The 26,632-nt window shown below is 39.9% G+C and overlaps 1 long non-coding RNA gene across 1 annotated transcript; it reads left to right on the top strand.

Moving 5' to 3' along the window:
• Positions 1–21,832: 21,832 nt before the first annotated feature.
• On the top strand, positions 21,833–26,432 carry LOC306858957. Its single transcript, XR_013783258.1, has 3 exons — positions 21,833–22,171; positions 22,847–23,473; positions 25,190–26,432. It is a non-coding gene; the product is annotated as an uncharacterized lncRNA (long non-coding RNA).
• Positions 26,433–26,632: the final 200 nt, after the last annotated feature.

Genomic DNA, 26,632 nt, shown 5'->3' with positions numbered 1-26,632 from the left:
GACAGCAGTCCCTGAGGGTCCAGGTGATGAAGGAGACAGTGTGGGGTCAGGGACCAGTGAAGGGGATGTGGAACCCAGTACAGCCGTGTCACTGCTGGTGACCAGGGTGGAAGAAGACAATGTGAGTGTGGAGGAGGGTGGTGACAGAACAACCTCTGGATCAGCAATGGTGTGAAAATCTGTTCTGTGTTCCAGTTGAAATTCTATGCATGTGACTGCAAAACAATTTTAAGTTCTTTATTTTTGTGATATCTATACAAAATATATTGGGACTGTTTATTGTTCCTTGTAACTTTTAACAGTTCAAAATATTAGTTCATTGGTTCAGTTCAACATTTTGTTCCCTGGCTTTAAAAAATGCTAAAGTTAATCTATCTATCTATCTATCTATCATTTTATTTTATTTATAGCTCAGTTGCAATAAGGATGATGGATCTCGGAAGCTTGTTAAAGTGTATAAGGAAAATGTATTTAATTTTCCAGGGTGTTCCTGTACAGTCAGTATCTGTGGACCGCGGTGTATTTAAGCTAGTGGTAAGGGGTTACAGTGTTTGTTTGTTTTTTTCTTTCCCATTACAACATTCATAATTGTCATCAAAAGACACTAGGCTTATCCCGATGAAAAAGAATTATATACATTTTCAGGTATTTTCAAATTAACAGTTTGATTTATATTCAAAGTTGTAAAAAAAATGTTATCTGTTTGGCAGTATGCTCTTTATATGGTGCTTAACTGGGAGTTTGACCTCACCCAGGTCAGCAAAATATCCTTTCCTTTTCTATATTGGTAAAAGGTATTACTTTTGGACATTTAAACATCAATTTCCAAATTTATCTCTTGCTTTTCAGCATGATATGTCCCATATAAGGAGTTTGTTGGGTGAATCTGCTCTTATCCAAACGACACATGGTAGGTATATGTGAATAAAATCCATTTTACACAAGTAATGTTTAGTAATAATAATCACTCATTGTGTATGTCTTGCTTTTAATAAGTATTGAATAGCTTAAGCCTTAAAGGGTAGTATTCATGTTTAGTATGTATGAGTTTGGAAAATCATGCTTTAAATGTTTCTTCCAATCAATTTTTTGTCAAATGCATCATAGTCTTGTTATAGAATCATGTTCAAAAGTATACTTTGCACGAGCCTGTAAAGTTCGGACCTCTGACTGACCAGATAACAAGTTGATTTATGATTTTGGTGGAGACACAAAGCAACTCCCCAAGCAAGGACAGTATCTAATTGGTCAAGACATCCAGAGGGGACAGTCTGAAAGCCGACTTTAAAAGCTCAGGACACCATCTTTTATCTCTCTTACTTACTCGTTTCAAAACTCTTTGTGCTTCACTTTTTGCCACCGCGTGCTGCTCTTTGAGCGTGCTCTGGCCCACATGCCAGCTGCTACCGCGATGGAAAGACAACCAACCTAGTCTCGTTACATCCTTTTATTCTTTTACTTTAGTTTCTTTTCTTTCCGTGGAGTTTCGTGTTCTAATGTAAGTTTGCTACAAAGTCCAGCTCCGACTGCACTCGCTTCAAACTTCAACCAGACCAACTCCACATCGTCAGCCAACGCCCATGACCTCACTTCAAAGACTACTGAACTCTCAACCAATCAGACACTTCAGGGAACTCCCTGTCTGCAATGACGACACAACCCCGTTACACAGGCAAAGCAAGCAAGTACACCTCCAGATTCTAACTGAATCAGTTGCAGTTAATATAAATTTTAGCCTCATTGAGAAACTCAAAGCGAGGGTTAAATAAGTGATTGATGGTTGTTATGGTCTATGCAATTGAACATGTTGCTGTAAACTTGGGATTTCACATTTCCATTCTCTTAAACTCATCCTTTCCTCACTTTCTCTCTTTCTGCAACGTGTGAATGTGTGAATGATTGTGTCCATGTGTTAGATTAGTTCATGGGTTGAACTAGGTTTAGGTTTATATAAATAAAATCTTATTTATATTGAAAGAGAAGTATCTTGTGTTTTCTGCTCACAAGTTAATGTCTTAATCTGCCGATTTAGTTACTGTGTTGTTTAATAGTGTTTTCACTATATTTTGGATTATAATATCCAGTGCAGAGTTTGTTATACGGCTCATTCAGTGAATCGCCGTAACACTGATTCTGTTCAAATCCCTATAAAATCATAAATGATTCCCTTTGAGCTAAATTAAACTATTTCTTTAAATTACATGTTAATATTACTTGTATTACGTTACAAAGTGTTAAAAGCCAGGTTTTTTAACACAAAGCCCACAAACAATAAGACAACCATTATATAAGTGTGGCAAGGTGGGTGGCGTAATCTTTCCTCATTGGCTCATCGGTGTGTGATTGTCACCCACAATAGCCTATTATAACCTGTCTGTAACGCCACGCCAGCAGAGGGAGCCCTCACCTGAATACTGACTGCATGCTCCCTCTGCTGCTTCTACTTCCACTTCCTGTTTGGTACTTTAAAAGCGATCACCATGTGTTTCCACCTTGCGAAATATTGCCAGTTTCACCTGCCTTACCGAGCGTTTTTCATATACCCTGTCTGATTACCTGTTGCCGTCTTGTTTTGCCTCTGGATTATCGAGTTTACGGATCGCCCCTTTTGGATTGTTTGCCAGTGAGGACTGCTTTATGGTTTGACCCCTTTTGCCTGCTTTTGTCTTTTGCTCTCTAGATTTCCCCTTCTTGCTACGTTTGTTTATTTGGACTGATCACCCGGTTTTGACCCTCTGCCTGCTTTATCTCACCGCTGCCTGGAATACGTTTATGTTGCATCTGCCTTAGACTGCCTTCTGACACCGACCTCCTGCCTGTTTTGTGTACTCTGCTTTTCTTAATAAACATCCGCAAATGGATTCAACTTCTGCCTCAGCGTCCCCGTTACACTGTCCTTCTGGGTATTTAAGGCTGGAGTTATGCGACTTGGTGTGTGTCATGGCTGGGACCGCCCTTATGGAGTGCGCGTGTACAGATGCATGCGGAATGGCCTTTTGATGCTTTGTGTTGGGTGGCAGGCTTTCCACTACATATCAGGTATGTGTTCGCTCGCATTACGTGCTGCTCGTTTAGCGTCGGCTGATGTTAACCGGTTTTTATTCATGTCTTAGCTGTGAAATTCTTTGCTGAAGGTGTCTTCCTGCATGAGATTTTATGCTTGTTATGAGCTGAGAGCAACGGTACGATTCATGCGGCACAATCCGTTTCGGTAGGTGCGATCCGTTTTCTCTTGTTCACAAGAAAAGTGATATTTTAGTAATCACCCCTTTCTTTTAGTGCACTGAGGCTTTTCTGACACCGTGCTGGCGAGTCGCTGGAGAAGGCGGAAGTGTCTACACTCTGCGTTAAAGGAGGACGGCGCTGCTGTTTTCTTTTCTGTTGTTCTGGTTTCTTCTCTTTTGTTTCCTCTCATTCCCTTTTTTGTGATAAGCTCCTCTGTTGTCCGGCTAATTATCGGTCGTATATCTGTTTGCTGATGATCAGGCCCGGCTCCACAGGGGGGTCAGGGTGGGCCTGGCCCCACACCACATAACAGCCAATCACATAATTGGTGCGATATTTAATTGCGCTCCATATATATATATATATATATATATATTTTTATTTTTTTTTAATCTGTAGAGACAGACAGCCTAACCAGCTCATTTACTTCACTACCTTTGTGGTTAACGAACATGCTGAATTGCGCAGCAATAACGACAATAACAGCCAAGGAACTTTGTTATAACTATATGTGAACTTTATTAGTGCACTAGTAGCCTAACAAAACACAATATGTCTAGATTTCTTGTTCCAAAAGGACAAAAGAAAACCACTTCATCTCACCAGGACACAGCTGCCACTTCATCCATGTGCGGCAATGCGTACGGAGAAACAGATGAGTCAAGTTCATCAGCAGCTTCCGATGGAGTCAAAAACAATTACACACACTCAAAAATGCAGCAATTCTATCCCAAATGATTTAAACGGGGCAAATCCTCACCAGCCGGTTCTAAAATCATACCCCCAAACTGTTTTTGGAGGGAGGGAGAGATGCTTTTTGGCTGCTTGGTATCAGTCACGACCGTGGCTTGAATATTCCGTAGAGCACGATGCATGCTTTTGTTTTCCGTGTCGAGTGTTCGGTGTTGCTTTCTCCGAAAATGACACTTTCGTTTCGACAGATTTTGGAAACTGGAAAGCAGCATTAGAACGTGACCGCAGTCTTCAAAAACGTGTCTAGCCAGGCTCATTTACAAGCCTCGGCCGCATGGACCGAGTTTTGCCACCGACAAGTGTCTGCGGAGACCGTAGAAAATTTGCTCGGTCCCTAACAGATAGAGAAGAATCGTATTACATAAAAAGCATGGCAGGTGTTACGTTTTTAGCGGTCAATGAGCTTTCCACTACGTGGGGATCGGGAAAACATTTGACAGTGAGGAGGACTGCATAGCTGCTGGGCTTTTTGCCAAGTTGTTTAAATACACGATGGAAAAAGATAAATACCTTGATGACATTACATCACATATCCCACAAAATGCCAAGTACACTTCCAAAACCATCCAGAATGAAGTGATTGAAATTTTGGCATCCATGGTTCTGAAAAAAATAAAACAGAAATATGACACTGCTGAAACAGGATTCAGTGCTGACAATAATACTGAGCCAGTGTTATGATGGAGCATCTGTGATGAGTGGGGTGAGGGGTGGTGTTCAGGCTTTATTGCAACAAAGGTTGTTCAGACATATCCCCTACATCATAGGTCGGCAATTAGCGGCCCCCGGGCCACATGTGGCCCGCAAGCAAAAACATCTGGCCCGTGAGATTGTTTGAACTAGAGAATGAAAAAAATAAAAACAATTTTTAAAAATCGGACTGACAGTCTCAAAAAAGCTCTTTATTTGGAAACCTCATTTTTCAGAACAGAAACATTTCAATCGATCTAAATTCTTATTTGTTATATCTGGATACAAGGGTGAATAAGCGCATCAGCGAGGTGCAGAGTGAACGCTCAACATGCAAAAACAAATGACGTCAGCGGACCGCGTCTGGTGCTGAAATTCCAATAGTCTCTAAAACACAAGTTGTCACTCAAACAACGGAAATAGGCGTCATATTATTGTGAAAATTAAAACACTTCTTTCAAACAGGCCAGACATCAAACATAGGTATACGTAGGAACAGAAATGTGAGTAGCACGAGTTTCAAACAGCGTGCGTGTTATTTAGGCCTTTATATGACTGTGATGGCACAACAAATATAAACCAATAATAATGCATTACACTGTCGGAAGCAAATCGGAGCAAATCAGAGCTAAAAGGCTGAATCTACTCGACCATGGGCTGCCGGGCTCGGCCCCTGAAACGACAGAGCAGACGTGCTTACACCCTGCACCGCATCAGACAGCGCTTCTATGCGGCGGGCAGCTGACCTGGCAGAGAGCGACATCTGTTTCACTGACTCGATCACACCATCCATCGACTTGTTGACATCAAGTTCCTCCAAAACTGTCACCATCATCTCCTTGAAGACCTCTGCGTCAGTGAATGGCTTGTTGTGCTTGGCGAGCACCCAGGACGCTTTTAGAGATGCACTAGTTACCTTGTGTTGGGATGTGAGACCTCGCACCAAGATCCTGTTGCTGTGTGCATAAGCACCTTTCAGGGCTTCGATCTTGCGCTTTCGTGCCTCTGTCTTCTGAGGGAACGCAACCTTGAAGTTAGCATGCTTCATTTCGTGGTGCCGTCTAATATTGTATTCTTTGCATACCGAGACAACTTCGTTACAGATCAGGCAGGTGGGCTTTGCATTAATAAAACTGGGCAGGATGAATGCATAGTTCTCTGTCCATTCATCATGAAAGATCCTGTTTTCACTGCTAACTTTTCTCTTTAGAATTTTTGATAGTGCCATTTTTTTGCAACTAACAGCAACACGTGGAAATGTGTGTGTGGGTGGTTGTTGTTGTTGTTGTTGTTTTTAACAAACGTGCAGATAATTAATAGCGCCCCCAATGCCCAGTCAGCAAATTTAACCTACATCAGCCAGCTTGAATGTCTCAGTACGTCTGTTCTGTCATTTCACGAGCGCCTACCATTTTCATCCTCCCCTATTAATTCAATAAATTAGCCATTGTTTTGGTTGTGGCCCGCCATGTAATGGCTTGGAAAAAATCTGGCCCGAGGCCAAACTTAATTGCAGACCCCTGCCCTACATCCACTGCTATAACCACCAGCTTCACCTCTCAATCATACATGCAATTCAAAGTGAACCTTGTGCCAAAAGATTCTTTGACTTGTCAGGCTCCCTGTACTCTCTTTTCAGACATCATTTTGTCAGTCAGAGATACAGCTCCCCTAGAGACTATTGGAAATCTGTTGGACAAGTCACTATGAAGTCACAAAATATGTTGTGGAGAATGAGGAAGTCATTCTTGACATTCTTTCCAAGGTTTCCAATGATGACAATGCATCAGCTAACCTTGCAAAAGAAGCCTCTGGCCTTCTCTCTCAGCTGAAGCGATGCCACTAGTTTTAAGTTGGCAATTTCTGATACATCTTCTCGCCATTTTAAAACCAGCAAATGCCATCCTACAGTCTCAGCATGTTAATTTGTGCAGTGCAGCTGAAGTTCTGCAGGGATGTGTTGGTGCACTGCGGAGGGAAAATGACAGTGAATTGCAGCAGTACTGCACAGGCATGACTACTGTTGAGCCCTCACCCAAACATCTAAGGACTGTCAATCCATCCTATGCTGACTGTCATTTTTTTCAACTTTAGGGCAGGAAGGGCAGTCAGGCTCTGAACGTGCCACCGAATCTCTAAGGCGACAGATGTTGAACATATTAGATACAGCTGTATCAGAAAATAATTTAGAGCTGATGAAAGCCCTCTCATGTTTGATGCCAAAATCCAACAAATTTCTTGACATTCAGTTGCTTGAGCCTCTCCGTAGTCTTGCAGGGGTTGCAAAAAATGAACTCCAGAATGAAATTCTTGTTGCCAGACGAATGCTCTCCAAAAAGCTTCCAACTGATGCTGACTGTTCTGTTGTTTGCAAACTTCTGCAGGAATACAAAGATGCATTTGCTGGTCTTCATAAATTGTATGTATCTTCAGTGGTTATGGGTACCTCTACTGCTTCATGTGAGAGCTCATTCTCTACTCTGGCAAGAATTTTGACATCATTCCGTCGAACAATGCTTCACGAGAGGAAAAAACCCTTGTACTTTTAGCTCATGAAAAAGCAATAACACATGACCTGGACATAGATGAGTTTGTGACAGAATTCTCTAAAACGCGCAGAAAGCTAATGCTGCAATTTTTCAAGACTTGCCCTGTTTTCATCAAATCTAAAGTTACTAAATAGGCAACTGTTCCAATACTTATACTCACATCAGATAGAGGGATGAAACTCTAAAAGTGCTGAACTTCTTAGACATTCTGTAGTTTTGTATCATATCCATCTTTTAATCATATTTGTAAATGTCTTGACTCAACAGCCAACAGAACAATTTTGTCTTTACTGTTCCAATACTTTTGGAGGGCACTGTATATATATATATATATATGTGTGTGTGTGTATGTATGTATATGTATGTATGTATATGTATGTATATGTATGTATATGTGTGTATATGTGTGTATATGTGTGTATATATGTGTATATATATGTATATGTATGTATATATGTATGTATATATATATATATATATATTTTTGTCACATGTTCAGTATGTTTTCAGTTTGTTTTCTGTGTCCGCGTGATCCCCCTGACCTATTTTTTTCCCTCGAGTTTGATTGTTCCTCTGTTTCAGCTGGGTTTAATTATCTAGTTTTCATGCCCATATTTGGTTCTTCCCGTTCCGGTTTCCACTTGTGTTTATTTGATTCCAGGTGTTTCTTGTCAATCAGTCTCGTTTAGTCCTTGTGTGTAGTGTATTTAAAGATCATTCTGTTTAGCTTCCTTTGTTTGCTGTTCTATGTCTAAATGTCCCTGTGTTACGTATGTGACTCCTGGCTTTCCTGTGTTTCCCAGTGTGGATTAATAAAGATTGTTTCTGAATCTCCTTCATCCCTGTGCTCCTTGTTTCCGACACAGTAGTAGCAGATTGTGACATATACACACACACACATATACAGTACATATACATACATTTATGTATGTATATATACACACCCACACATATATGTATATATGAGTGTGTATGTGTATATATACATACATAAATATGTATATATGTACAGTATATGTATATATTTGTGTGTGTATACTTTGATTTCTTCCAGGTGCCGACTATAATCACAAATCTAGTGAAATACTACTTCCAGGATCTACAGTTTTGCCTTACAACATCAGGCTTCACCACAAATTGGCAACCGCTGGAAGTAGGCATCATGGCGGGGTGTACCATCTCCCCATTGGCTTTCACGATGGCAATGGAGATCGTTATCAGAGCCTCAAAATGGGTCGTGGGAGGAGAACGTCTACAATGTAATTAGAGGTTACCACCAATTCGAGCCTATATAGACGATCTAACAACACTCACAACAACTGTCCCCTGCACCAAGAGACTGCTGGAGAAACTTCAAAGTCACCGAGCAGTTTGAACATCTAAAAAATTATACCATCACGTTGATGCACTCAATGTACAATGCATTGTTGCCAGGAAAACTCAAGTTGTGGTGCTTTCAGTTTGGCTTACACCCAAGACTCTTGTGGCCATTAACCCTGTAAAACCCAAATATAGAAAAACACACAAACAAAATTTTTCAACCATTCAGTTGTTGTAGGAGGCCTTTGGGGCTGAAAATTGAGTGTTTTCAAAAATTTTATGTTTTAGTAAGTTTTTACAGAAATGTTGTAATATTGCAACATTAGGCTTAATGGGGAGCAGAATATCCTGTATTTTCACTCACTGTCTGAGCAACAATACAGAACTAAGGATTCATTTGCAGGCTTTTGCTTTTCCCAAACCAGTATATAACATGAATAATAATCTCAGTCATGTTGTTATGAAGAGTCATTTATTCCAACAACAAGAACTTTGACATTTATTTACATTATTTACAGTGATAGTCCCAGAAGCAGTTCTTGTCCTCTGAAAAACAGAGGCGGACATCACACTTGCTGCACTGGGTATTAGTATACCCTTTACTGCAATTTCTGCAGCGTCCTCTCTTTGTCTTCAGTGGAAAATGTCCAGTGAGGTCCGTGCGCACATCCAGAGGGGGGTGTGCACATGATTTTTTGGAAGAGGGACCGTTTGGACTCCCATCACCTAAGGATGGTCTCTTTCCAGCATTCAAAGGGCTCCCTGCTGCGACTGGGCTTCCATTGCCTGAAGATGGTCGTCCTCTCTTTGTAGTTTTGAGTGTTGTGTCCACCTGATTAGAAAAAAAAGAATAAATATATCAATTCATATACATCTCAAACGCACATGAAGATACTAGTCTAATATATCACAAACAAGGCAAATAGCAGAAATAGATAATTACCAGGATGAGAGAGGATGCTAGCTGTGCCTGGAACTTTCTCATGTTCAGTATCTCCTTCTTTGGCATCCTGAGAGCTTGGCAGTGCCGCCTGTAGAGGAGCCAGGCGTTGACGACAGCGAGGGTGATGGTGTGCCAGAAGATGTACATGTACCATCGCCGGGATTTCAGGGCATACTTGTATTTTGCTGTAAATGAGTCCAACAAATCCACACCTCCCATGAATTTGTTGTAGGTACCCACAATGTAAGGCCTTTCAACGTCAATGTAGGTTTTGGTGGCTTTGTCCCAGCGTTGAATCTCCTGCACAGGTTCTGGTCCAGCGAAGGATGACACAAGTGTGACTGCCCTGTTGCAATCCATGTCCACATCACTTTCTCCGTTGTGGACGATGGCAATTACATCCTGCACACTGTACCGAGGATCTTTCCTTGCTGGTGGCATTCTGAAATGGAAAAAATAAAATTGAAACAAATGTATATACAAATAGCACACATGCTTACTAGATTCTAGATTACCAGCAGGAAAGATGGGGTGGTGGGGAGACTGATTTCATTATAAGAGTTCATCATCAAGTGTTTACACATTGCACTGAAGTAGCCTATTCACACATTTCACTGTATGGCTGACCTATTGTAGACTGTGATTATCATCCTAATAGAAATGCATGAAGCCTCCAGTTTACAACCACACTTTACATTCATGAACATTGACACCTGTTCCAGAACAATGCCACAAATGCACCAGGAGCACCCCCCACAACTGCTTTGACTATGGATTGATAGGAACATTTTCTCTTCAATAGAGACTAAGACAAAGGGCAGACATGCACAAACAGAATTTCTTTGTTAGAAAGTCCTGCATTCTGTGATAAGAAGAAAATACTGAGAGTGTTCATTATATATCATTATATCATTATATTATATTATATATATTATATTATAATCATTAGTAAACATGTAATCCAATATAAGGCTAAAGGCTAGAATGTGTAAATCATGTGTAGTTTAAAGTTATATGTGAACATTTTGATTGAAGTTCCTCTCAAGACGTTCCTCTCAAAAACAGGACTGTTTTGACTACCACTCTCGCCCAACGTTGTAATATTGCAACAATTATAAAACATGCTCTAAATAAAATATAGGGCATATTTTCCACAACAATTACATATGTTCATGTTCTAGACACTGTAATAAACACAAAAAAAAATATTCAACGCATTTTACTTACTTGAATCAGATGAATCCAGTCCAGTAAATCGAAGGGATGTTGCTCGATCGAAAAATTGGAGATTGTGTGACTTCTTGACCTGAGGGCGGGCCTTATATACAAATGTTGGATCCAATCGCATTGTGAGAACAAACAATAGGACCTAATGATCATGTTAATGTGGTTGAGCCAGAAAAAAAAAAAAAAATTAGAGGTTTTTTGGGGATAACCAAAATTGTTGTAATTCTGCAACAGTGGGTCTTACAGGGTTAACTGTGTATGAGATCCCCATCACCAAGGTTGAAAAGTTGGAACGGCTGATAAGCATACAGCTGAAGCAGTGGCTTGGAAATCCACATTGTTTAAGTTCCGTTGGACTTTATGGACATGGCAAGTTGGAATTACCAATCACAGGGCTCGTCATGACCCTAAGTGAATCTGAGGATGCAGTCATTCGAACAGCGCCCCCCCGGGTGGTAGCGGGAAGGAAGTGGACTCAATCAGAAGCTGTTCAGAGTGCAAAGTCTGCGCTTCACTTCAGAGATGTGGTTGGACAAGTACAGCATGGGAGGACAGGGTTCGGACTCATCCCAAAAACTCCTCTGTAGCATAAAGCAACATCAGTGCAGAAGAGACAGCTAGTGGTAGAAGAAGTCAGGAAACAGGAGGAGGGAGAGCGACATGCCAAAGCCATCTCAATGGCCAAGCAGGAGAGATGGACCAACTGGGAGGGCCTGGAGAAGAAGAAGCGTGACATCTGGCAGATTGAGGGAGCGCGGCTGAGTTTTGTCATCATAGCTACAAACGACCTACTACCCTCCCCAAAAAATCTGAAAGAGTGGTATGGAGAAGATCCCGCCTGTTCCCTGTGTCAAGTACCTGCATCCCTAAGGCACATTCTATCAGGGTGTACTACAAGTCTCACCCAAGAGCTGGCATTAATACTGGAACAGAAGCGAACCACCACAAACAATCTCCCACAAACATTGGAAGGACAGGTCAATTTCATAAATTTCGTACCAGCTGGCCAACATCAAGAGCATCGTACAACATCTAAGGATGCAAGCATACTGCAGTCAGCACGGGATTGGAAATTGGACGTAGACCTTGATAAGAAGCTTGTGTTTTCCCCAGAAATAGTGGCTACAACACTCCGGCCAGACATGGTCCTGTGGTCTCCAACAACAAAGCTGGTATATGTTGTAGAATTAACAGTACCATGGGAAGATGGGGTTGAAGAGGCTTATGAGAGGAAAAAGAACAAATATTCCGACCTGGCAGCTGAAGCATCCCGGAACGGCTGGAAGACCAGCATCTTCCCAGTAGAAGTGGGATGCAGGGGGTTTGCTGCAACATCTACCATCAGTTTGCTGAGAAACATAGGGGTGAAGGGTCGCTCTCTCCAACAGGCTATCAAGTCCATATCAAGTGCTGCTGAAAAAAGCAGTAACTGACTCTGGATCAAGCGTAAGGACTCCATCTGGACAGCAAGCTAGAGACAACTGGTACGCGGTCAGGCTTAGGACCAACTCAGGGAGCTGGACGCCCCTGCGATGCAGAGCCCATTAGGGATATAGAGGGTATGGCATGGAGGGGGGTGTACCTGGGATGCTGGGTACACTGTTGGGCCTTCTGGAGACATTGTGGGCTTCAAACAACGAAACGTCGATGAAGTAGCTTGCCCACCTGATGACCCCAAAAACATACCTTACCCTCCTTTTTAACCACTCCACATTGACTGCTACTATCAAGAGTTTCCTACTAAAGGGATTGAAACATCTAGTTCTATTAGCTTTACATGTGTGTGTGTGTGTGTGTGTGTGTGTGTGTGTGTGTGTGTGTGTATATAATATATATATATATATATATATATATATATATATATGTATATGTCACTTATCGGCTGGCGTGCCTTAGATGGCAACCAGAGGTCACTGTTCCTGTTTGTTGAGCACATGGCTTGTTTGTTGTCGGTGCTATGTGCTCTCCTGTCTATTGTCTGTCCCCTCCCATCTTGTTACCTCATCATTGTTTCAGTTGCTCCACCTGTGTCTCCCTCGTCCTCCTCGTTTGTCTCCCAATTTATTCTCCTGATGTCTGCAGTCCTGTGCTTATCTGTTGTTTAGTGTCAGATGTTTTACATCGTGTGAGTTATGTCTACCCATGTTGTTGTTCCTAGCCTGCCTGCCTGCCTGCCTTTCCCCCTCGGGATGGTTTTTGTTACTTTTTGTTTAGTTTTATTATTAAAAAGACCCATTTCGACCCAACTCGAGTCCTCATCTCATCACTCTTCAGTACCATGATATGTATATATATATATATATATATATATATATATATATATATATATATATATATATTTCACACATACGTGACACAATACATTTGTTCATATTTGGATACATATATTTTGCGTAGCCAATATTTATATATTTACAAATATAATTAGATATATTAAAATATGTACCTTGAATTGTGGTCATATATTGCTAATACATATTCCCATATAAATGTGACTATATGAGCACCATATATGTTGACATTTATTCCCCAATATATAGAAAGCGGCAATTCCTGTATTATTCAGTATATTGTAATATATTACCACAATGTATTATTCTATATAATTACCAATATACTGAAAATTCTTTTATATATTGACCGTCCATATATAATAAATTTATATATTTTTTTCCGTAAGGGAGGAGAGAACTGACTGACCAGACGTGAACCAGAAAATTTCTAATTTCTTCTTTCTGTCTGGGTGAACAATGGTTTTAATTTTACAACAACAGGGTGTGTGGTTTACCGTACCTTAGATACAGTGCAAGCTTTTCTGAAGTGCTGTAACCTATTTTAAATTGGTGAAGCTTCACTGTCATTAACTCTGCATTAATGCGCTCCATTTGAAGTTTTTTTTTTTTTTTTAGTTTAGCATTTTACTTTAGCATTTTATGCAGCGCAAATCTGTATCAAGGTCCCTTCAAGGGATGTGTTAAATTTTTGTCTGTATATATTCGCATATTGGCATTTAGCCACGCTAAGCATCAGATGTGCTTGCGCATGAAGCTACACTCAGTGGCTCATTCATGCAGCTGGGAAAAAAACACAATACTCATTGTTAAGCCACAGGGCTGGCAAATCTCACACAATTGACACCGTTCGCAAGCCCTTACGCCAGAGCCGGCACCAGGGCACCTCCATCAGGGGGGCATTTGAATTTCTAGGGGGGGCACAACCCAGCCAACACATCCATAGGGGTTGCAACTGGGCCGATATCTGGGCTAACTAACATGGACCCAGCTAATTTTGTCCTCAGTTTCCATGGTGGCCCTTCATGGGTTAACCCAGATGGGCTGATGATGGGCCCTTGATGGGCTTGGGGTACCTTATTTTACAGTAAACCCCTAAACACAAACATTACATTAAATCCACTAAAATGCTAAAGGTATTCAATAAACATAAACCAGTACATTAGTTCATGCTTTTAAGCAAAGTTTATTGAGAATAATTTAAACTATCATACTATCATAACTTTTAAATTTATAACTTTATAAAAAAAGTTATTTTTAAGCTTCCTGAAAAACTATATAACTTTTATTCTGAATGCTTTAAGCAAAGAACTAATTCTAACTAATTTGAATATGACCATTAAAACTTGTATATTTACAACTTTACAAAACATAAGTATCTTAAAGTTAAAGTGAAGCTCCTGACAAACATTATTTGGCATAACTTGAATTTTTAGATTTGGATTAAATTAAGTAATCCAAGTGTCAAAACAACAACAAAAATTATTTTAAAGACATATGTGCACTATAAATCCATGTAATCACCCTATATGGGATCAATTATGTTTACACTTGTATATTTGATAAAACAAATAGGATCCCATGCACACATTTCCCATTAATTACCCATCTGGGAACCACATGGGGAGCCGACCTGGGTTCACCCATGTGGGTCCTAGCTGGGTCACCCAAGTGGGCCCCAGATAAGATGCCCACCTGGGTCACCCAAGTGGGCTCCAGATACAATGCTCGCTAAAGCGTGCAATCGCTTTCTTATGTGCGCTGGTTTATACTGTTATCAGCACATGTTGAAGTATATTAGTCTCTTGTCTCTTAGAATATGCTCTGTTAATGCAGCGTTAGAAAAGTCCATCAGTTTTTTTGTTCACCGGCATAACTATTGCGCAAAGTTTGCACGTTGCTTTTGTGATATCAATCGGCTCGCCTTCATGGTTTAAAACAGAAATATTTCAACGTAACTGCAACCCCCCCCATGCATATGTATCTTAAACGTAGGGATACATGAAAGAGGAATCAAATCGGTATGCCGCGCTGTCTGAAACATGTCTCTTGTGCGCGCTGTTACTGGCACACACCCGAAGCGCGCACAAGCATAGAGACCTGTTTCAGACAGCACGGCATACCGATTTGATCAACTGCGATACGTTTAAGCCCTAATAGCCTATATGACAGATCAGAGCAATCTTTTACTTACTAATTTAACACGAAATCGTCCAATTGCTACTCGATATCAATCGCATACAACGAAAATACAGAATAATTAGAAAAATCATCTTTACACATTTTCCCCAGAACTTTCTCGCGACCCGGTAGTGGGTCGCGACCCGGTGGTTGGGGACCTCTGATCTATACAATATCTAATTAAAAACAAAATATTGAGGTAGCCACAATTAGTGATCATCATTGCAACACACAGATGTCAAAAATGGCAGTTGACTTTCAAGTGAAATCACTCCGTTGTGGAATCCCGTTTCCGCCACTGAATAAAATCATTGTAAATAAAATCGTAAATCAGGCCCAGTGTCTCCACGACATGGCGCCGGTGGCAGCAACAATACTACAGCGAGAATAAAAGTTAAGCCCTCTTTCTTTGTGTATACTTTTGGGTGGTGTTAGGCAAATCTTCCCAGACAGTGACGTAGACGTGGGGGCATATGTAAACGAGGCGTTTTAGGGTAAACGAGGGCGTAGTCGAGTCTTAACTTTTATAAAGAATATCTCTTTAGGTTTAAGACTTTAGTCTTTGCAACTTCAGGGATCTTATCTATGCACAAACAGCTTGTAAAACTCCAAAGAGAAAGGAAAACTTGAAATCGCATCATATGACCCCTGTCACGAATCCGGTTCGTGGCCTTTCGTCCGACTGCCACAAGAGGTTACCTCTCCATCATATTGACTCTCACACCACATAGACTGTTACATGTTACTCCGGACTACAGTTCCCACCATCCATTGCACTGATTACACACACACAGCTGAATCCAATCAAACACGCTTTATAAGCCTTGGACTTCCACTTTCAGATCGCTGAGTATTGTTTAGTGTATATTACTCATCTAGCTACATTACGGAGCCAGTCCTAGTTTCTTGTTCTAGTTTAAGTCTAGTCATTTCATGTTGCCTGTTGTCTGGTTCCTGATCTTCTGCTTGTGTACCTTGGATTAACCCTTTAGGCGCCAGGGTTTTTTGGAAAAAATGCTGGATTTTGACATCAAGATTTCAAAAGCTTGTGGCTTGAAATGGCTTAAAGATAGAGATATACTGTAAATTAGAAAAATGTTGGGCATGACCGTAAGTTTATGTGGGGTGTAAATATACTCATCTAATTTGCATATTATGACGACATCAGGGGCGGCCCTCTTGAATTTCATAATATTTAGGAAATAGTAGATATTGAATTGATGTTTGATTTTTTTGTTTGTTTTTTTGTCTTTTTCTCCTCATTCCAAATGATCAGAAAAGAGGAAACCAACAATAAAACAGGAGAAAGTACTAAATTATTACTATATTACTATACTATATAGTAGTAAAACGCATGTGAACAGTAGCCTACTTTTTGATCAGTTCATCAGTAATATTCAGGAAATAATAGATATTGAATGGATGTTTGAACTTATTTGCATGTTGTTGTTGTTTTTTTGTCTTTTTATCCTCATTCCAAATGATCAGGAAAAGAGGAAATCAACAGTAAAACAGGAGAAAGTAGTAAATAATTACTATATTACTGTGCCATAGTAAAATACATGTGCCTATTTTTTGATCAGTTGACCAGCTATCTGTCCAATCAGGTATCTATGTGACAGTTTATAGTTCTTGAGAGTATGGTACCTCTCATTGTATGGCACAGCGCACAGACCTAAGTTACCCCAAACTGACTGCACCTGCACCTGTACTGTCTGCCGGCGGCGCTTGGAGCGCGCGCGATCAGAACAAACAGCGCAATCTGGCCGATCATCAGAGATCAACAGCTCTCCTATGGACACTAAGACCACGTCCACCCCTGTCATCCCCATCCCCGTTGGGCAAAGTGTTGAAATGATCACTTGTTTGTGCTTTGTGAACGATCGCGCCTTGCGCGCGGCACCATGGCACCATTGGAGAAGCGCGATCATTAGACGGCCGATCGTCATTTCCAAAAGGCAAATATTCCCCTTCAGAGTCAGAATCGGCGAATGACATTTGCAACACATCCTCACAGTACAACTTTTTATTAGCCGTTTGGCGATTTTCTCTCACAAATCTCACAATTTACTCACACGCTATGAACTGAATTGCTTCCGCATCAATGACACGATAGCTCACTTACTCTGGTATTTCCTCGAACAATTTTGGTCTAGAATCGAAGTACTACATGTCTGCCATCTAGTGGAAGGGAATACAAATGAGCCATTACACCAGATTAGGAACTACTGCCCATTTCATGAAGTATGACGTCTTGTCGCAATTTTGCGACTTTGGCGCTTAGAGGGTTAACCCTTTACGTGCCGTTTCGGATTGTGTTTGCACCTCGCCTTGTAAATAAAGCCTTGCATATGGATCTGCACAGCTCACGTCTCGTTCGCCCCATAACAACCACTTTAAGAATCAAGTGTATGTTAACTTTTGAACGGGGTCATTTTTATAAATCTCACTATTATTTTCTCTTGTGGACTATATGTAAACATCTTTAATATGAAATATCTCATTCAAGTCAGTACTAAATAAAAAAAATAAATGCATTTTGTATGATCCCTCTTATTTTGGTAAAATAATTAACATGTTGCAGTCTCTGCAAGGTGTATGTAAGCTTTTGACCTCAACTGTATTTAATCTAATCTAGCAACTTGAACATATGTTTTAGTATGGAATGCAAAATTCCACCTGGCTAAATGGCGACATACCGGACAGCATACTACATCTGCCTAAGTTCCAGCTGATCAGAGCAGATCGGGATGCGGAATCAACGGGGAAATCGCACGGCGGCGGGACGTGCTTTTACATCAGTGAGAGGTGGTGTACAGATGTAACTGTGTTAAAGAAGATGTGCTGTTCAGATCTAGAAACGCTCTTCATCAACTGTAACCCTTTCTACTCGCCGCGGGAGTTCTGCTCGTTCATTCTCGTGAGTGTCTACATTCCACCGCAAGCGCACGTGAGCACAGCTTTACAGAAACTCGCTGATCTGATCACAGAGAGTGAGCAACAACACCCGGACTCTGTTTGAATCATCCTCGGGGACTTTAATAAAGCAAATCTCTCCCGCGAACTGCCAAAATACAGACAGCACATCACATGTCCCCACCAGAGACATTAATATACTGGTTCACTGTTACACAGCGATAAAGGACGCATATCACTCGGTTCCACGAGCAGCTTTAGGACTCTCTGATCACTGTTTGGTTCATCTCATACCGTCCTACAGGCACAAACTTAAATCTGCAAAACCTGTATTAAGATCTGTTAAAAGATGGACTAACGAAACAGAGCGGGATTTACAAGCCTGTTTCTCTCTCATTGATTGGACTGTTTTTGAAAATGCTGCCAACAATCTGGACGAGCTCACAGAGACTATAACATCTTATATCAGTTTCTGTGAGGATATGTGCATTCCTAACAGGACTCATCTAATCTACAACAATGACAAACCATGGTTCACTGCAAAACTCAGAAGATGCTTACAGAAAGGGGGATAAAGTCTTGTATAAACAGGCCAAATGCACACTGAAAAAGGAGATCAGAGTGGCAAAGAGGAATTACTTTGACAATCTAAGGAACAAATTTTCTTCCTGTGATCCTGCTTCAGTGTGGAAAAGTATGAAAGATATCACCAGTTACAAGTCACCATCCCCCAGCGCTCTGGAGAATCAACATCTGACAGACAATTTGAATGACTTTTACTGTAGGTTTGAAAAAACAACCCACACCTGCCCAGAACACTCCTCCACACAACCATTCACACCTCCAGCAACCCTGAAGTGGGGAAGTCGTGGCCTAATGGTTAGAGAGTCGAACTTGTAATCCGAAGGTTGCGGGTTCGAGTCTCGGGCCGGCAGGAATTGTAGGTGGGGGGAGTGAATGTCCAGCACTCTCTCCACCCTCAATACCACAACTGAGGTGCCCTTGAGCAAGGCACCGAACCCCCAACTGCTCCCCGGGCGCTGCAGCATAAAATGGCTGCCCACTGCTCCGGGTGTATGTTCACGGTGTGTGTGTGTTCACTGCTGTGTGTGTGCACGTTGGATGGGTTAAATGCAGAGCACGAATTCCGAGTATGGGTCACCATACTTGGATGAATGTCACTTCACTCCTCTCCCCCACACCTACAATTCAGATCAGTGAAGATAACGTGTGCCAGGTCTTCAGAAAGAACAAAAGAAGGAAAGCACCAGGCCCAGACGGTGTGTCACCAGCCTGCCTAAAAACCTGTGCTAATCAGCTGGCCCCCATCTTCACACAGATCTTCAACAGATCACTGGAGCTGTGCGAAGTTCCCTCATGTTTCAAACGCTCCACCATCATCCCTGTCCCAAAGAAACCCAAAATTACTCTCCCGTCCAGCTCTCCTTCGTCTCCGCTAGTTCTGTCCAGCTCCACGCCTCCCGGGCGCCCCCAAGAGTCCGTTCCTCCAGAGCGCCCTCCAGTGCCCGCTCCTCCAGAGCGCCCGCAAGTGCACGCTCCTCCAGAGCGCCCTCATGTACCCGTTCCTCCTGGGCGTTCCCATGAACCTGCTCCTCCAGTATGGCCGCCAGAGGGGAACGTTCCCAAAGAAATTTTTTTTTGGGGGGGGGGCCATATAGCCTCAGTCTGTGGGGCCAGGCCAATGGCCAAGGCCACAAAGGACCCCGATCCGCCATGGCCGCCCGAGTCTCCTGATCCGCCATGGCATGCCGAGTCTCCTGATCTGCCATGGCATGCCGAATCTCCTGATCCACCATGGCCTCCCGAGTCTCCAGTCCCGCCAAGGCCTCCCGAATTTCCAATCACGCCATGGTCTTCCGAGTCTCCAGTCACGCCATGGTCTTCCGAGTCTCCAGATCCGCCATGGTCTCCCGAGTCTCCAGATCCGCCCTGGAGGCTTCCCTTGTCTCCTCCCTGTCCTGGCCTGCTCCAGCCTCCAGGGCGCTCCCGCCCCCCCTCCCCGATGTTGCTGTTACGGTGCGGGACGCACCTTCCGGGAGGGGGAGATACTGTAACATGTCAGTTTTGGTTTTGTTCTGTTTCTACCTTATTTGGTTCTTCCTGTTTTAGTTCCTGTCCTAGTTCTGTTAATTAATGATCCCCATCACCTGTGTTTGATTAATCATCTTGTTTCCTCGTTTGTTCCTCTCCCTTTATAAGTCCTCAGTTCTGCCTTTATGTTTGTCGGATCTTGAGTTAACTGAATGTCAAACGTGTGTTGATGCTTCTGATTAAAGCTTACTCTTTTGTTATACTTTCGTCAAGCGCCTTTTGTCTACAACCACTGGACCGTTACAAATACACGTTCAACAAATATTTTTGCTTCAAATCCTCTAAATCCCAGCGTCAGCCCATACAGAAATATCTGTTTGTTGGCAAAAGCCTCTAAACGCCACTTCCCTTTGGCAGCAAAAGCCGCTATGTTCCGAGAACCAATCAGAAGGCGAGAATCGAATCCTATGATTCTGAGTGGTCGCAAATGTAGCATGCAATCATAACAGTTTTTTTAATTAGTTTTTTTAATCAGTGTGTGTTAAAGGAATCTGATTTATTATACATCAAACAACAGCTCTATTTTACCAACGACAAAGTCAAACAAGATGCCATTCTTCTGTCTCATATGGATGTTATGCCAGATGTATGTATTTTTAATGTTGGGTTGTTTCTGTAACGTCTGTTTTTTGTTGTTAAAATAAATATGCTGTTATTTTGTGTCAATGTGGTTATAGCAGATGCAATTTAGGTGTATTTAGAGGTTTTTGCAAAAAAAGCACAAGTGGATTTAGCTGGTTTTGACGCAAAAGAAAATCTAACTTGTTAAAAACCAATGGTTTGTCTAAAGTTATATTTTTGAAAAAAGTTATGTTACTCACTAACTAATTACCTTTATCATTACCTTTAAAATGAAACTACTGAACCTGATCATAAGAGCCTGATAAAAAATGCTCATTTAAAAGCAAAGAAGTCTGATGGATTTAGAGGGTTTTGCATCTGAACTCTTCATATATATGCATATATATATATATATGCACGTGTGTGTGTATATACAAGATCTGATGAATGGATGTACAGTTTTCATGGCCAAAGTGACATGGAATCAAGTGACATCAGGCCTTGTCTTCATTGTGTTAGCTTTTTTTGTTTTGTTAAATCATGTTAAATCATATCTGTGACATTATTTTACATTATTTTTGTATTTTCACTAAGTGTGATCAGTTTTATGCTTCATCGATGCACTTGAAGCACGTGCTAATTGCGTTGCACTTTACATTCATTTAATAGAAAAGGCAAAGGGCGAATCCACACTGTGTAAAGACGGTTTCATGTTATATACAGGTACGCTGTTTTGTCACTTGTTGTTAAATTGATTTTATTGTTTGAAAGTATTATTCTATTTTCTCTTCCCCTTTCTGCACTGTCTGTGCATGGGAGAGAAAAGACAAAGGGCAAATTAATACTGTGTAAAGACTGATTCATGTTTTATACAGTAAATGAAGAGTCGAACCGTCAACTGATGTCTGTCTGGTTACTACTCTGAGGAAAAAAAAACACAACGCAGATGACACCGGTCACATTTGCACTGTTATTGAGATGTACTGATCAACTTTGAACTGACTTGAGCTGAAAGACCTAAGCTGTAAAATGACACTATTGCCTACTGTAGAGCTGTAGTCGTTGCACAACAGGATGTGTGGTGTACCGCACCAGGAGTGGCTGCTTTTCTTGTAGAAGTCCTGTGCCCTGCACCAGTGATTAGCTTAGAGTTTAAAAACATTCTTATTGATTAGCTTAGCTAAAAACAAAGATTAGCAGTTGAAATAATAGTGAGTAAAATAAGTGTGGCTGCTTTTTTGGGAGGGGGCGCATTTTTTCTACCTCTGGTTCACTGTAACTTGAAGGTTTTTGCTGGGGGGAGGAGGAGGAAATAACTTATGTTGATAAGAACTTACTGTCACCCTCATCCTGTGAAATAATTTCAAGACAATTCTTCAGAAGAAACTAAGCGAGCAACAAGAGTAAGTAAAACATTGTAATTTTTAAATTTGACATTACCAAGATTAAAAAGCACTGCCTTTTTTTTTTTTACTTTTAAAGTCAACACTGCTGTAAATGCAATTGTAGTGCATCATTTCAATATTGTAAAAATTCTGTAAAGTTCTGAGAATATATTTGTCATTTAAGAAAATTATTCACGTTTTTCGTTAGTTTTACAAACGTATAGCCCGTGTTTGAATTGTTGATGTTAAAAATGAAATATAATTCCTCTTATTATGTTTGCTATGATAGGGATGGGTTCAGTTTAGTTTAGTTAATTTCACTTCTATACAATATTAAAGAAACATAATGCAATGATTTACAAATTACATTTGTATAGTAACATTCAAACAGACATTTAAAAAATATCCAGTTAAAATATCCATTGCTTTGCATTAGTTTTTGAAACAGGAAGCAAAAAATATCCTTTTGATGCATGCCTGGTGTTAAAATTATGACACGCACTACTATATAAAAGTTGACAGTACAATACACTTGTGACAAAACTAACTTGTGCAAATATCATAAAATTGCATTGCCACATAACTGAACTGAATCTGTCTCCTTCAGGGCAAGTTTGCGTATATTATTGAAGGTCCATTACAGGGATCTGATCAACATTTAGTTAACTCTTTTTCTTTTTTGTGAATCTTGAGGACCAGAACAAAGAGTTTCCAAACCAGTGAAAACCAAAGATTCATCTAACTTGCTGTGCTGTGTACAGACCTCCAAAGATGTCGTCTTTCCAGTTGTCAGGACTACTTGGGGGCCAATTGTCCAAAATGAGTATTGTGACTTCAGTTCCATTGAGCTTTTTGTTGTTGGGTTTGCAGTTTCTGATGGATATAAAATTTTCATGTCCGTGCGTGCCTGGGTGGAATTCAAGAATGGCAGCTCTTATCTTCTTTACTCCCGCTATCTTTGTTTTTGTTATAATGCTATTGTTTTTAAGGCCTTGTAAATATAAATGTAGCGATTGTCAAGATCAAACCAACAGAGGAACATCTCAAGGAGAAGTCAATGGAGGAACATCTCAACTTGTGGAAAATTTGAATTGTTGTAAAGTTTTTTTAGTTTGTACGATTCCCTGTCTTGTGTGGATCTGTTTATTTTTCATTGATGGGGATTATATTGCATGTGGATTCACATCCTGGAATGGACACTATATCTGTGATAAAGAACTGCATCCAAACTGTTTGAATTGGTGCAAACCCAACGAAATGAGCCAAGGAAAAACAGAGACTGAAAAGGAAAGAACACGAGAGTTGATTCATATATCGAAGGTAAATATTATAGTATATTATATATTATAATGTTTAGAATGTTTTCATTGCATTTCAGTTGTTATCCACATTTCTATCCATGAAATAAAATGAATAACTGGGAAGTTTATGAAAGTTCATGTAAAGCAATATTAAATGTGTGTGTTCTGAGTTTGTCTAAACCACAGAAAAATGTGTTATTAACCACCCAGCCAAATTTTAATGATAAACCCCGCCCACTTGAAAGCGAAAAAAAAAAAAGTCAGTCGGTTCACTCCGAGCAGAATCGATATTTTAACGTTTCCGTTCCTGAGATCCTCTGTTTTATTACCGTTCCGAAACCGGTTCGAGTAGAAAAAATAATGGTTAATACCGTTATTTTTAAAATTGTCTTTGCCTTATTATTATTATTATTATTAATTTCTTTACACAAAAAGACAAAGAAAGAAAAAAATACAGAAAGAGATGGTATCTTAAAAAAAAATTAATTTCTAAATGTAGGCTACTAAACAAAATAAAAAAATCTATTAATGCTTTAAAGACATTAAAATATTTTTTAAGATATTTAAAAAAGTTTGCTGCAAATTGTAAAAAAAAAAAAAAAGAAAAAAAAAAAGCTACTTGTAAAAAATTGCGTTTTGAGAAAAAAGAAAAAAAAAGCTAAGTCGCGTTACATTTTATTAGGCTATTATTCAGAACTGATGTAGGCTAAAATGCCAGTAAATCAAAAAAGTTTACAAACATTATAAACACAGTTATTAGTTTCTCTCCACAACAAATCCTCTAAACTTAGGGATATAGGCTATAAAAACGTCATTCAAAAAACAAATTAAAGGTGAAACTGATGCCTACCTGAACCATAGGCCTAACTCAGGATATATATTTTTTTTCCTTTCGTTTTGTTAATCTGTCAATGATTTACGTGAAATATATTTAGAGTATAGGCATATATATTCATTTTTATGTAAGCCTATAGTTTTATTGTGTTCTCTGTAAGATCTGTTAATCCATTTTACACTGTGGTCAGATAAACTTTAACGCCGGTGTTCTGACGATTTGTGCTACCCTGTCAGATTTTACTACCTCTCATTAAAACAGATGGTAGCAGAATTCATTGCCATTGCGACTAGAGTTCACAGCTGAGCGCGGACGATGCGTCAGCATCGCATTTGTATAGTCTGTACTACTTGAATTCCTGATTGGTTGACAGCAAATTTCAAATATTAAATGGAACGATAAAATAAAGTTATTATCAAATTTTTGATTCTGTTCGGAACTATAAAATTTGATTTCGTTTCTGTTTCCGGTCAAAATTTCGTTCGTTTCCGGTTTTCGTTTTCGTTCCTTGAACCGGTTCAGAGCCCTGCTTTTAACCCTGCCCAGAAAACGGTGAAAAAGGTCTAACTTCACAATTAAGTGCTACATAGTTCACAAGTCTTTGTAGCATGTTTCAGCAATGCATGTCTAACATTTATAATGTGTTTACAAACAATTCTCAGAATTGACTTTACACAGACTTTAACATTAAAACCTTCCCCCTTTTATCACCTCAAAATTGAGCCTCTCTTTCCTCCCTGGACGAGCTGCTTACGCAAACTCCTAGCTTTATGAATCTAATAGTTAAATCTAGTCAAATATACTCAACATATGTATATTAAACTGCACAGGAATTGTTGTTCATTTAAAAGTTAATACATTGATATTTATTAATATATATATATATGTTTTTGTATCAAGGTTACAGGTTATACTCTGACTATTATCTTCTGCATCATAGCAATTATTTTAATCAGTCTTGACAACTGCAAAAGTAAAATATCAACATGCCGTGGACATGCAGATCCAGAGAGCCAGAGTCACTGACGGCAAGGTCCAGGTACTGAGAATCAGCAACGGAATGACAACTTCGAAAATGCATCCAGGGAGACAACAACCCTGCTTTGACTGTGAGAGTATCGGTAACATCAAATGCCATCAGCGTTTGTGTGTCTTGTGACCTTACAATGTTTGGATGCATCTTTTTGAATGAAACATGACTTGACTGAAGGAAACATAAAATTTCACTCTCTTTCTCACACAAAGTACACCATACTTGGAATGCAGCACAAGAGTCAGAAGTATTTTTGTACTGTTTTTTGTATTTTTATAAATGACCCATCAATAAGAGAAGCTGCAGAAAGGCGTTAATAATAGAGTTCATGGAGGTTTGTATGTTTCATTTACATTCTCTTCCAAATTTCCTGGTTGTGATTTTTTTCTATTGTCGTTTATTACTGTCCTTTATAAATATGTATGAAACATCTCAGTGCTTATCAAAAGTTAAAAGACCTTACATTGTTTGTAATTTGGATATTAAAATAAAAACTGTTACATGTTGCTTACAATTACGTAAACAAATGTACAACTTGATTTAAATGTGACAGCTTTTGTTCTTTTTTGGGGTTTGAATGATTTGTTCAGATTCATTTTGGTGGTCAATCTACATCAGCAACAGCAAGATATTTTATACCAAATCTTCCAGACCAATTAGTGATTATGCTAATTAGGAATAATCATTTCATATGAGTTCTGGCATTTAGTACCAGAGGGCAATGAAGAGGTGGACCACCTGGCCAAACAGGCCAGATCTGCATTAAATGATTGTATCTTTTGAGTTTTAATATAAAAATATCTTGTACTCACTTTTCTCTGTTTTTCCACATTTCACTTCTTCTCTAGCTTTCTCTTGAAATGTCGCATTGCAGTATTGTGAGTATTGGCGATTCTTGTATAATTGCTCATGATGATCCTCATTTCAAGGATAAAAGCATCTGCTAAATGATTAAATGTAAATAGATTATGTATTCAATTTTATGCACTCCTTTGTAATTCTTGTAACCTATGTTCATCTTTTTAAGAATTTTAGCGTAATGATTATTGACGAATTAACCATTGGAATACTTTATCTACCATTAATAAAAATAATTTTTATGAGTAACAGAACGGTGTGTCTCATTTCACTCCATACAAGGTTCTCTTTAGGATATAAAGCAAAAAGAAACATACAGGGAATGTTCCTAGAACGTTTTTATTTGGTTCCCAAAAATAACCAAATGTGAACCATAGGGGATGGTTCTGTGATTGTTGGGTGCAGTCAAGTGCAGTCTGCTCTGATTGGCCAACTGGCACAGTGCATAGTGA

The sequence above is a fragment of the Barbus barbus genome (assembly GCF_936440315.1).
Source record: "Barbus barbus genome assembly, chromosome: 39".
Lineage (NCBI taxonomy): Eukaryota > Metazoa > Chordata > Actinopteri > Cypriniformes > Cyprinidae > Barbus > Barbus barbus.
This window is presented reverse-complemented; position numbering and strand designations above follow the sequence as displayed.